This window comes from Galeopterus variegatus, unplaced genomic scaffold (assembly GCF_000696425.1).
Source record: "Galeopterus variegatus unplaced genomic scaffold, G_variegatus-3.0.2 Scaffold4614, whole genome shotgun sequence".
Taxonomy (NCBI): Eukaryota; Metazoa; Chordata; class Mammalia; order Dermoptera; family Cynocephalidae; genus Galeopterus; species Galeopterus variegatus.
In genome coordinates, this window is record NW_007730725.1 from 81,658 (window position 1) to 92,742 (window position 11,085).

The 11,085-nt window shown below is 35.9% G+C and overlaps 1 pseudogene; it reads left to right on the forward strand.

Moving 5' to 3' along the window:
• Positions 1 to 6,827: 6,827 nt before the first annotated feature.
• Positions 6,828 to 7,325, forward strand: LOC103603467 (annotated as a pseudogene).
• The last annotated feature ends 3,760 nt before the right edge of the window (positions 7,326 to 11,085 follow it).

Here is an 11,085-nt window from a genome sequence, read left to right on the forward strand (position 1 = left end):
AACCCTAATAATTATATGTTAAAGAATAGCATACAGTTTTGATTAAGATTTAATTTTCTTTATTTATTTTTGAAATGTTTTCTCAAAGTATTTAATATATTTGCTGACATAAAGGGTTTATAATAAAAAGCACAGATCCTTGTTCAACATTGGGAAGCACTTTAATTACTTTTCAATTGGTTACTTAAATGTTTCTTAATTTGTCCAACTGACAGACAGGATTTAGAATGTTTTGAAAGAAAAGGAAACATATATGTAGAAATTAGTAACATTTCCAAAAAACTTTAATTGCTGGCAATTACTGCTTAAATGTAACTCTGGATCTATTTCTAAACTAGAGAATACATCCTGATTTATATTGATTTTTCCATAACATAACTCTACTCCTGTATACCTGATTGCATCTCTTTGAGGTATTGAAAGCACTACAACATTTCTTTGCTCTTGACCGAAGTCTTTTTGACAACAATAGGCTTTCTCTTTTTGCTAACTGGTGCTTAACTCTTATCTTATGAATAGAAAACTATCCTCTAATGTACAGCATGGTAACTATAGTTAATAAAACTGTATTGTTTTACTGAAATTTGCTGAGAATATAATCTTGAACGTTCTTACCACACACTATGTGTGGTGATGGATGTGTTAATTAATTTGGTGTGGTAATCATTAAACAATGTATTTGTATATCTAATTACCAGGTCGTACACACATCTTGAATGAATACATTTTTTATTTGTTAATAATAACTTAAGAAAGCTGAAAAAAAGTAACAATCTTCTGTATTTACCTAATGTAGACATTAACTTTTGCTCCATATAGCTTACCAAAATCTAGTGGTGAGAGAGGTGTGGGCTCATTGTGCATATGATGATCATTTTTTTCCCCAATAAGGGATAATTTTACCCATTACAGGGGTTACATTTATTCTCTTCCAATATTGTTACTAGGTTTACTGTTTAACTATTTAATCCACATAGAAAAGTAGTCTCTCCACCAACAGTTTTAGCAAGACTTAAACTTATTCTAAACTTCCCTTTGGCATACTTTCTTAAAAATTTTTAAAATTATAAATCTTAATCCCTTATGTTTCTGTTGTGTCGTGACCAGCATAAAGCCTTTTGTTTCACACACACACACAACCATACACATTATATATATACACACGCACAAATGCACACACATACATTATATTCAGTAAAAATCAAAGCATTCTAAAATCCATTATTCTAGAAAAGACTTAAAAAAGATTTAAACAAGGAATCACAGTTTTTCTACTGAGTTATGAAACAATTTCTTTATAATAGCTAATCAGAGTAAAAGCAACCTATGTGACATGAGGAAACAATATAATCCCGTAGGGCTGTTACCAAGCAGAGGTAAAAGCATAAATTTTAGCTCCTGACAAAATGTAAAGATAGTGATGGTACCACAGCACATAGGATGGGAGAACTTAAGACCCATGAATACCATCTACCACAAAACTAGTTGAAAAACTATTCAGCAAAATCCCTAAAATGAGTAGTTAGGGACAGACTACCAATAGCTGCAAGACCTACATAGTATCGCTACAGAAAATACTCTCATGGGCCGGCCCGGTGGCGCACTGCTACAGTGCGCCGCTTGAGAGTGCGGCGCTGCTCCCGCCGAGGGTTCAGATCCCACATACAGACCGGTTCCCACTCACTGGCTGAGCGAGGGGCGGGGTCAACGCCGAGGGTTGCGATCCCGTTGCCGGTCCCGGTCCGGTACGGGCACGACACTGAGGGTTGTGGTCCATTGCCGGACACGAAAAAAGACAAAAAAAGGAAAAAAAAAAAAAAAGAAAGAAAGAAAATACTCTCATAATGAGATATTATCGTTCTCTGGCCCTCCAGAAAGTCAATAAGCAAAATGCCTTGAGCAACCCAAAAAACTGTTGTCATGACCTTTGCTCTTGACCAGTCAGCTTTGGCTTTGACTGGGCCACTTGAATCTCTTGGTTGCCCTTGCTTTGATTGTGCTTTGTCTTCAGGATCATATCAGTAAAGCCGTGTTTCATCTCCTGTTAGAATTCTTTGAAGAAATGCTTCAGGATCTTGATCACACTTGTTTAAAGTTTTTGTTGAAAGCTCTGCTCTTCTCTGCAGCTAATCTGAGTGCAACAGTTTTGGCCACAATTGAGCAAAAAGTTTACTGAACTTAAATTTTTCAGTCGGAATTGTGTAAGCTGAACCAGTTGAGGTGTCTATGTTGTTGGCTATTATTTCTGCTGTTAATCATCGGTCCTTTTCAATTAGGGTACAAACAAGATTAATTTTTCGTTGCAAATTGATGTGGACGGCCTGGCACTGCAGGCTTCATCTTCAACGCCATCTGTCCCTTCTTAGAACGAGTTATCCATTTGTAAACTGCTGATTTCTTTGGGGCATGTCCCCATCAGTTTTTTGTAAAGCATTAGTGATTTCACCATTCTTCCACCCAAGCTTCACCATAAATTTGATGTTTGTTCTTGCTTCAATGTTAGCAGAATTCATGTTGCTTCGATAGAGATGCTTTTCAAACTGACCTCTTATCCTTTTTAGTCTTTCAAACTAGATCCTGTTCAGACATGTTTTAACAAGTTAGTATGAAGGGTTTTTTGGCACAAAAAAATTTTGCAATCTATGTATAGTTTTTTCGTAAAATGCATTTTCCATGAATGTTTTGAAGACCCCCCCTTATACTTACTACAATATGGATAAACCTTGAAAACATTATGCTAAATGTAAGAAGCCAGACACAAAAGGTCATATATTGTATGAATCCATTTATATGAAATATCCAAAACAGGCAAATAAATAGAGGCTTAAAGCAGATTAGTGGTTTCCAGAGGCTGGGAGGAAATATGAATAGGAATGACTGCAAATAGGTACAGACTTCCTTTTTGGAATGAAGTTTTTAGAATTAATAGTGCTGGTAGATGTCAATTTACTAAAAGCCACTGTATTGTACACTTTAAAAGTGAGAATTTATAGTGTGTGAATTATGTCACAATAAAAATGCTGTGAAAGAAGACATTTTAACAAAATGATAATAGAAAATAAAAGGTTCCATAACTAGATATAATTATACTACCTTAGAATAAAATAATAAAGTCATAATAAACAGAACAAATAATATTAACTTTGACTACCATTCACACCTTATACAAAAATTAACTCAAAATCAATCACAGACTTAAAGGTAAAATGGAAACCATAAAATTTTTAGGAAAAAAACTCTAGGAGAAAATATTGGTGATCAAGGACAGTGCATAAATTTCTTAGACTTGACACTAAATGTATGATCCATAAAAGGTAAACTTGATAAATTACACTTCATGCAAACTCAACACTTTGAATTTTTGCTCTTTGAAAGATGTGAAGATGAAAAAAATAACAACTACAGACTGGAAAAACATTTGCATACCACATATGCAATATGCATTTATGTATGTAGATTACATAAAATTTCTCAAAATTCAACAGTTTAAAAAAAAATGCCCAAAAAGTAAAAGGTAGAAGACATAAAGATATTTTTCCAAAATGGATAACCAAATGGTAAATAAGCACATGAGCATCACTACAGCCATTAGGAAAATGCAAACTACAAGAAATTGGAGTGGGCAGCACTTTTTTGAGTGAGACTACAAAGGCACAGGCAGCTAAAGCAAAAACACACAAGTGGGACTACATGAAACTAAAAAGCTTTTGCACAGCAAGGGACACTATCAACAAAGTAAAGAGACAGCCTAGAAAATGGGAGAAAGTGTTTGCAAACTACAAATCAAACAAGAGTCTAATATCCAGAATATATAAGGAAATTTACAGCAAAAAATAAATAAGATAAAAATATACAATTAAAAAATGGTGAAGGACCTGAAGAGGCTTTTCTCAAAAGAAGACATACAAATGGCCAACAGGCACATGAAAAAATGCTCAACATCACTAATCATCAGAGAAATGCAAATTAAAACCACAATGAGATATCATCTCACCCAAATTTGAATAGCTATTATCAACAAGACAAAAAAATAATAAATGCTGGCGAGGATGCAGAGAAAAAAGAAATCTCCTACATTGCTGGTGGGAGTGTCAATTGGTACAGCCACTGTGGAAAATAGTATGGAGGGTCCTCAGAGAACTAAAAATAGATCAGCCTTACAACTCAGCTATGGCACTACTGGGTATATATACCCAAAGGAAATAAAATCGATATATCAAAAAGACACCCACACTCCCATGTTCATCTCAGCACCATTCACAATAGCCAAGATATGGAATCAATCTAAGTGTCCATCAACTGATGAATGAATAAAAAAACTGTGGCATATATACACAATGGAATCCTACTTAGCTATTTTCAAAAATGATATGTTATCATTTGCAGCAACATGGATAGAACTGGAAACCATTACGTTAAGTGAAGTAAGTCAAGCACAAAAAGACAAATACTGCATGTGTGGAATCTTAAAAAAAAAAAAAAAAGTGGTTCTCATGGAAGTAGAAAGTAGAATAATGGTTACCAGAGGCCAGGGTTGGGGGAGGAGTAAAAGTGATGGAATACTGGGGACAAAACTATGCTATTTACCCTAAGTGAATCATTGTGCAGTATATGCATGTATTGAAACAACATCCTGTACCCCACAAATATGTACAAGTAAATGTTAAAATATTTTAAATAATAAAAAAGACAGTATTCATAACTCAGTTATTTATCTCTAATCACTCATGCTCTTTCAATGTGTTCTGTCATCTCCATTAAATGCTCTCCTGCCATCCCCCAATTGTGTAATTTAGTATAAAAGATTTATAAAATTACAAAAATATAAAAAATTATAAAAATAAAAATTATAAAATTATAAAAATAAAAGTTTGAAAAGATACTTAGCAACAATGTATTTTGGCTCTAGTCTGAGCAGAGATACATCCATTCAATGGGTTCTCAGTACCTGGGCTCATTGGGCTATTCTGCAGCAAGTTTAGGTATCTCTGGGCCTATGTATCCCTTATCAACCCACTTATTATAATGAAAATTGCATAATTATGTCCAAGTTTCTCCTCTTCATTGGGCAATAACTTTTGTGACATCCAATTAATTCCATGCAACATTATAAAAGCAGAACAATTTCTGATCAATCAATATGTCTGTTTATTGTACTTCAGATCCTAGGTCATCCCTTTTTATCTAGTGTAAAATAGTTTTAAAAAGTTGATTTTGTAGCTTTTATATTTGTTTCAAACAGTCTAGATAAACATGACAAATGTTAATCCATGGATTAAGATACAAATCTCTTCCAGAACATTATCATTCACTTTTGATTAATTTCTCCAGTAATAGATATTCCAGTCTTCAGCTTTTAGTTGTAGCAGTTGATATCAGTACTATAAGTTTGCTACTAAGCTTTTTTTTTTTTCGCATCAACTGTGACTTTGTCAAAGAATTGAATAAAAATGAATAAGGTAAGTAATATGTGAATAGAATTTAACATTATCTTGCATGAAAACGAAGGATCAGTCACCTGAGATCTAGCTCAAGTCCTGAGATAAGCAACGCAAGCTGATATTAGAGCACTGGTTTCAGTGTCAGCGGCTCAAATTTCTACCCTTGGGTCTTTACCAACTAACTTTGTGACCCTGAGCCAGTGATTTCTCCTTTCAGGACCCAAAATTCTGCATCTTGAAAATAATAGAGCTTGATCTCTATACTCTAATACTGTAGAAGTTGGAGAATATTATATTTTGACAGTATATGTGTGATCTGATAATTCTAAGACAGAAAATACACCTTTTTACTAAAGTTATAAGGCACTATCACTACTATCATCCATGTGTTTAAACATTTTCACCTGAAAATACTTATTAAATGGCTACTGTATAGTTGGCTGTGTGATGGACATTCTAGAGAAAATAAAAAGGTTCATGAGACACAGAACCTTCTCTCAGGGAAGCTTACTTGGTGGAGTATAGTAGAGGAATACATACACACACATATATGTATTCCTCTACTATATATGTATACACATATATAAATATACATATAAATGCATTTCTAATACAGGGTAAAAGAGACATTAGGTGTAAAATCATGAGACAAGTAGAAGTAAAATACTATTGAAATTTATACAGGAAACACATTACTTTCAACTGGTGAGATGATTAAGGGCTTCATTGAAAAGGTATTTGAGCTGGATCTTGAAAGCTTTTACATCTGGTAAAAATAGAAAAGGCAGAGGAAACTAAGTAAATAGAAGATGACTGGTAGGAAACTGTGAGGCCTGCCCTCCTGGTGCAGTGAAATTTTTAGTTTAGTGTGTTGAAATTGTTATGACAGTAAGAAACTGGAGGCAGGGACAGTAGTTATTTTTTATAAGTAGCAGCAGTTTTTGCTTTGTGGATTTTAATTCAGAGCTTCTCTACAGAGTACACTTTATCATTCTGGGTACTCCCATGTTATTCTTTTCTTTGTATATATTTCTCTATATTATTTAACATGAACTCTGCCTGAGATACTTATATCCCTTATTATAAAAATAAATATAAACTTTTGAATAAACTTTTTTTTTTCATTTAGTCCTTCAACAACAAAATGTTATGAAAAAATGAGATAAATATGTGAAGGCAATTTGAATAGCAGAAATGCTTTATATAAACACAGTATATAATCTATTTTCTTTAACAAAAATTATCTTTCTATGTTAAGTCATGTGGAGTGTTATTTAGTCACGTGTGTGGCTAAAAATACCATTTGCTATTGTTTCTATTTTTAAATTTGTTAGCTCTCTTAGGTTAATCAATACCTAGTGGCACTTCTGCTTCTGGGTTGGAGCCATGGCAGTGGCAAATTCAAGTCCTGTCAACTCCGGGGTGTTCTTTGATGTGAGCATTGGTGGCCAGGAAGTTGCCCACATGAAGATCGAGCTCTTTGCAGACATTGTGCACCGGAGAATTCAGAAAAGATGCGGTTCCGATAAGACACAAAGGCAGCACCTTCCACGGGGTCGTAAAGGATTTCATGATTCAGGGTGGAGATTTTGTTAATGGAGATGGTACTGGAGTCGCCAGTATTTACTGGGGGCCATTTGCAGATGAAAATTTTAAACTTAGACAATTCCGGGCCTGCTTTCCATGGCAAACATTAGTCCCAATACAAATGGCTGTCAGTTCTTTATCACCTGTTCTGAGTGTAATTGGCTCAATGGGAAGCACGTGGTGTTTGCAAAAATCACTGATGGACTCTTAGTGATGAGAAAGATTGAGAATGTTCCTGCAGGCCCAAACAATAAGCCTAAGCTGCTGGTGGTGCACCCACAGTGTGGGGAGATGTAGTCCAGACCAACAGTGAATTAGGCCCTTCCTTGCTCTGGGTGATGTTCTTGAGTGAGATAATCTGGACTGGCCCCTGTGTTTATTTCCCTGCCTGCTGCTGCTCCATTTGATCAAGAGACCCTGGAAGTATCACAGATCCAGAATCCGAGATTGTCTGTGTTTAAGTTTTCAACTGTAAATAATATAATGTTGTGTCCTTCTGCCCCCTACCATATAAGTTGTCTTCACCCTAGTGAAGCAGGCCACCACAGGTATTAAAGGAAAGCAATCACCTGACCGATGTTTAAACAATATTCTACATATGATTCATTACATTTTGTCTTGGGTTCTGCCAACCTAGGCTTCAGGGAGATCTCACTTCCCATCATCCCTATTCCCCACAGTCCTTTTAGAGAACTGTCATTCTACAAATATATTCACTAAGAATGAGGCTATCCTAAGGCACATACACTTTTACCTCACTCTCTTTAAAAGTGAATTAATATTACTTACTTTATTGTGGTTGCTATGTCAAAGATTTTTATAAGAGAATATAACAAATACCATTTTCTCAAATGCTAACAGCGTTTACTGTAAATATGTGTGTAAGCATGTGTATATGAGGTGCATGGCCCTCTTGGATCACCTCCTTTCTTCCATTTAACTCCAGAACCTTAAGTCTGTTTTTATTTATTTATTTATTTATTTATTAATTTGTCCTTTTTGAGACCAGCCGCACTGCACTCAGCCAGTGAGCGCTGTGAGCGCACCGGTCATCCCTATATAGGATCCGAACCCGCGGCAGGAGTGCTGCTGCACTCCCAGCGCCGCAATCTCCCAGTGCGCCACGGGCTCGGCCCTTAAGTCTGTTTTTTAAAACAATACAACTTCAAAATACTGAACAGATTTGTTTGGCTAGAATAGCCGTACATTTGGCATAAAACGAAACAAGAGGGCATGAAGGGAGGTAGTAACTATATTGAATAGATATCAGTTTTGTGACCTTTAAATCATTTGATACTACAAAGCACAGAAATTGGAAGAGCACAGTCTTCCAGAAGAAGCCACTTTAGTGGCTTTCATTTTTGACTTGTATGAACACCACGCTTTCAAGAATAAATGCTCCAAGCTTTGAATGTCTCCAAGCATTCAGAAGCTCACAAGCTTACAGCCAGAATGGTCTGAATTTAGGTTAGGGTCTCTTTTTGAGAGAGAATATATCTTCTTTGTACTGTTGTGTCAGAATTTAAAACTGTTAAAGTGTATAGATTTAAAGTGACAGATGTTACAGAGCAGCTTCCGAGAAGCTCATGTATCTTCTTTAAAATTGCTGTCTCCTCTAACCTAGATTGTGCTCTTTGTTGTACTGAGGTGAATACTAACCACTCTGTGGATTTATTGGAAGAGTTCCAGAGTGCTACATAGGTGACACCTTAGAAATGATTGAATTCTAGTTCAGTGTACTTCTTAGGTAACTGTGGCATTTTTAAAAGGACTTAGGCACAGAAACAGGCACCCGCTAAATGTCTGCTAAGTGAAAAGCATTGATCCAGACACTGAGGTAGATTGGTACAGGATGAATTTGAGATGTGTTCTGCTCTCCAGGAGTTTACACTCTGAGGGAAATAACAAGGCAAATATATCTGAAAGGATATCTATAATTCCAGGTAATTCATGCTAAGTACCTAGATGAGTATTAACCATAAATTCTATTGGTGTTCTGAGGAGGCAAAATAATACTCCATAAAGCTGAGGAAGGCTTCAAAGAGAAAGTCTAAGATGAGCACTGAAGCGTTTGTAATGGCCATGGGTAGAAGGATGGCTGATCCTTGGTGGAAAGGAATTGTGATAGGTAGTCCCTAAAATTGCCCCCAATGATCTCCACTTTCTGGTATTTACACTCCAATGTTATACCTTCTCCTTGTGTGTGGCCTAGAATTATTGGTTTGCTTCTATTTAATGGATTATGGTACATGTGATGGGATGTCACTTCCAAGATTAGGCTACAAAAAGATTCTGGTTTTTACCTTGGACACCCACTCTTGCTTTTCTCTGTCTTTCAAAATCTTGCTCAGGGGAAAGTTATCTTTCTTATTGTGAGAAGGCCCACAAGGCAAAAAAACTGGTATCTCCAGCCAACAGCCAGTGAGTACCTAAAGCCTGCAAATAGCCACACAAGTGAACTTGAAGCAGGTCCTCTCTCAGTTGAGCCTTGAGATGACTGAAGTTTGGCCAAAACTTTGATTACAGCCTCCCTGAGCCAGAGGCGTCCAGGAATCCACACCTGGATTCCTGGCCCACAGAAACTGAGATAATAAACATTTGTTGTTTTAAGCTCTAAGTTTTGCAATAATTTCTTACACAGAAATAGATAATTAATATAGGACTTGGCTTGCAATGGCTTAAACCAAGGTTCAGAGTATTAATAAAAAGAGACAGAGAGAGAAGGAGAAAAATTGTCTCCATAATTAGGTTTGGCACAGTGAAAATACCAGTTTTATAAGAAAGTGGACTGGCAACAAAAAGACTTGTTTCTACTATATGTTATTTTCTTACATGGAAATACCCTCTCGAAGAGAAAAAAATCAAAGGTTGTGGATTTGAAGCAGTAGATTCCAACTTTGTGAGTACCTAGATAAGTAATGGCATCAAATTTTCAAATATTGGGGCCCTGAGTACAAGATGATTCCAAGGCACAGAAAAGTTTGAGAACTTTTGAGCAGCTTTGTTTACTTGTGCTCATTAAGGAAAGATTGGATTTTCTTCTCTTTATCTGAAAAAAATCAGTAAACTATATTTTGTTTTATATCGATTGTTATTTTTTTTGCTAGCACCCGCGAATGTACAGGAAAATGAAATGCATCAAATTTTCTTCAATGCTGTCTCTTAAAGAAACTAAGCAAGCAGTCCCAGGACAAGGGTAAAATGTAAATGAAGACTTTTTGACTAGGCCAATTTAACTGTTTGAACAAAATCTCTTAGGTGGGCAAGAATTCAATGCTCCCACCACTTTGAGATATTCCTCTAGTATATGCCCAGAACCATAACCCAAGATGCAGATTCTATCTCCTTGGCAAAATACGATTTCAGCAAAGGTGATCCCATTAAAATTCCCAGTATATTTGTCAAAGTTTTGGCTCAATCATGCCTGAGAGAAGTCCAGGACAGGCAGGTATTGACTAAATTCTATTTTTGTGTCTTACTGCTTGTTGATGGTATCACATTTTTTCCCAACTTCAGTTATGGCACATTGATTTTTATGTTTTGAACCAATCTTTACAGACAGAACAGCATGACAGAAACTCAATTACATTTCAGATTGATGATATACTTTGGGCCAACGCCATGGAGACATATCTTATTTGTCGCAGAAGCAGCACATCACCAGGAATGTAGAAGTGTTAGGAAAGGGTAGTCCATGTTGAAAGAATATGTCCTACTAGGTTAGAGATACCTTGACCTTATTTAACTTTCAAATTTGAACAATATCGGTTTTGGGGTTTTTTTTTCAGTGCATCTAGTACTGATGTCATAATTCTTTAAAAAACAAAAAAGTTTATCTCAGTCATCTCCAAATACGTGTACATGACCCAATAATGAACCCAGCTATTGATAAAACTTAGAAACTAATAAAGCATAACTTTGCCTTTTGCCTTTGCCAGTGTTAATTATTTCTGCCTGATGCCTTGGCCCAAATCATTCTCAGATCTAAGTCCAACCCTAGGGACATTTCTTTCAGGTTCCAAGTACAGCAAACTGCTCAAAGGTAAAGAAAATACTC